Here is a 3,472-nt window from a genome sequence, read left to right on the forward strand (position 1 = left end):
AAGCAATATCAGGCCTTGTGTGAGTTAAAAACATCAAACTCCGTACACTTCTTCTCTATGATGTCTCATCAATAATCTTAGCACTATCATCTCTACATAATACAACTTCATTAGAAATTAGATTTAAAAGAGGTTTATAATCATCCATATCAAACTTCTCCAACATGTCCATTGCATACTTGGTTTGTTAAATAAAAATTTCACATTTACCTTGATAAAACTCCATGCAAACAAAATAGTTCATAAGACATAAATCTTTCATCTCAAATTCATTCATCATAAAAAATTTGAATTCATCTTTAATCTTTGTAGAACTACCCATAAATACAAAATCATCAACATACAAACTCACAATGAGAATATCATTACATTCTTGTATGTAGTAAAGTCTAGGTTCACTCTTACTTATTTGGAAGCCATTATTCTAAAAATATCGATCAATCCTTATATATCATGGACATGGTGCTTGCTTGAGGCCATACACAACCTTCTTCAACTTGTAGACATGATCCTCTTTTCCTTGAAATTAAAAACCTCATGGTTGTCCCACATAGACTTCCTCTGCTAAGTACCTATTCAATAAGACACTTTAAGCATCCATGTGGTGAATACTTCATTTCTTTTGAGTTGAAAGATATATCAACATCCTAATAGTTTCTTGTCACCCTACTAGTGCAAACATTTCTTCATAATCAATGTCATACCTTTGAGTGATACATTTAGCATCCAATCTTGCCTTGTATCTTTCAACACTCACATCACTTTTATACTTGATCTTCTGGGTATATTTCGTGCCAATCTTCTTCTTCTCATCTGGAAGATCTACAAATTTCCATATCTCATTCCTATAAATTAAGTCAATCTCTTCATTCATTTCTTTCATCCAAACCTCATTAGTACATGCATCTTCAAAACATGATGGTTCAAAATTAGCTTTAGCAAGTAACATAGAATTCATTGTCTCACCTATTGGATCTTCTTCATGTGTTTGATTATGACACCACTAAGAAATATCACTTAATCTTCTTACCTTTGCGGGAGGACTTGGACTTTAGGATTGACTTTCAGTGAAAAATAATCAAGGGACTTCTTTGTAGGCTCGGAGATCTTGAAATAGATGCTTCGGTGGCTGGTCATTACCATTATTAGCAATGATATCATGATCCAAATCTAATTTTTTTTTTCAACATAACCCTTTTTATTACTATAAACTCCCCCTTCCTCAAGAATTACATCACTTGAAACAAAAATCTTATTAGTAATAGGATTAAATAATCTATAAGCTTTTCTTTCCTCACTATAACCCACAAAAATGCATGATTCACTTTTAGCAGCTAACTTTTGTCTATTCTAATCAAGTACTTGAACATAAGCCAAATAACAAAAAATGTCAAAATTATTTGCATTAGGATTTTGATCATACCATGCTTCATATGGATTTATCTTATCTAGGGCACTTGTGGGAGTCTTATTGAGAATTTAGATTGTTGTAACAACTGAATCAATCCAATATGAATTACTCAAACCCTTGGTTTTTAACATGCTCCTTTTCATTTCTACAATAGTATAGTTCTTCCTTTCAACCACTCCATTTTGTTTAGATGTGTCTAGGCATTTGTCAGTTGTCGCTTCATCTCATTCATCTCGCAAACAATCTAAAAATCTTTGGAGCAATACTCTCTTCCACGATCTATTCTTAAACATCTGATTGTGTTCCCCTTGTCATTATCTACATGGGCTTTAAACCTCTTGAATGTATCTAGGGCTTCATCCTTAGTCTTCAAAAAATACACCCAACACATGCATGGGTAATCATCAATAAATTTAATTAAATATAATGACTTACCCTAGCTTTTTTTTTGCATAGTGTCACAAATATCTAAATGAATAAGCTAATGTGGGCAATCGTAACTCAATGCATTGCCTTTTGGAAATCATTCCCTTGCATGCTTCCATTTTGTGTATCTTTCAAAAAATATTTTTATGCTCTTAAACCTTAGGAAATCTAGAAACCAAGACATTTGATATTATAAACTTCAAACTATTAAAATTGTAATGGCCTCACCTGAGATGTCATAACCAAATTTTATCCTCATATGCCATATTGACAAGATGATTGACATTTTCACCAAACTTCAAAGGAGATGTCTCATTCTTTGTCATAGGAATAACTTTAATCACTTTACTACCCTGATTCTTATCATAGATAGTACATTTCATATTCCCAAATACTACTCCATAATTCTTCTCACATAGCTTCCTAACACTCAATAAATTATGCTTCAATTTTGAAATGTAATAGATATCTTGAACACTTGTCATACTTTCGTTTGTCTAAACATGTATGGCTCCTTTGGCTACAACCTCCACTATATTGTTATTATCAAGAGTAATTTTGGATCAAAAACCTTATCAAGCTATGAAAATATTTCTTTATTACTAGACATGTGATCAGAGCACCCAAAATTTGAAAACCAAACATCATTCACATTGTTTTCAACTTTTCCATAAAACAAAAATAAATTACCTGAGGAATGATCCTCATCTTGTTGAGCATAGTTTTCATTATTGTTTTTGGGAGGTCGGTGCCTCCATTACCTCTAGGTTGGTTCCTCTGTCCAACATAGACTAACAAATTGATGACATGTTCTTAACTGCCTCCCATGGATCTTTGTCTCTGGTTGTTTTAACATTAATTCATAGCTCAAGCTTTTGGTGTAATGGAAACAGTGATTCCAACAAGTGGTATCAAAGCATTAGGTTACAGGTTGAAATCCCTTGAGTCATCTTGAGGGGGGGATTGTTTGGAGGCCGGTGCATCCATCCCCTCTAGGTTGGCACCTCTATCCAACATAGACTATTGGATTTGTGATATTTTCTTATCCACTTATCATGGATCCTTGTCTTTGGTTGTTGTAGCATTCATTGATAGCTCAAGATTTTGGTATAATGCCAACAATGATCCCAATAATTGTTACCCTATTTCAATATACATTATTTCCCATACCTATTGAAATGATAGTATTGGATGTTCCTTTTACCAAATTTTCCTTTGCCTTTTCCTCCTTGAGCATTTCCTCTTCCTCTAGTTCCTCTTGAATAGTTCTTATTTTGACCCCTTTCTTGGCCTTTATTATTCTTATTACTGATGCTAACACCATCATTCTTTAGAATTTGCAATTGAGAAGAAAAAGCCTTCTCATTAATGTTGGTATAAGTGTCCCTTAATCCATCCTCATATGATATGAGAGATCCAATAGGCTCATCATAGTCCAGGGTGGCTAAATTTTTGGTTCCTTCAATTATAATTGCTACATTATTCCATCTTGGGGTTAGAGATCTCAATAAATTTTGTATGAAATACGCTTGGCCCATAGGTTCACCTAAGGTGCCCATTTAATGAACCACATACTTGACTTTTACACAAAATTCTCCCACATTCTCTATTTCCTTCAACTTCAAATTCTCATAT

This window comes from Cupressus sempervirens, chromosome 7, assembly GCF_028749045.1.
Source record: "Cupressus sempervirens isolate cs-2001-9-10 chromosome 7, ASM2874904v1, whole genome shotgun sequence".
Classification (NCBI taxonomy): domain Eukaryota; kingdom Viridiplantae; phylum Streptophyta; class Pinopsida; order Cupressales; family Cupressaceae; genus Cupressus; species Cupressus sempervirens.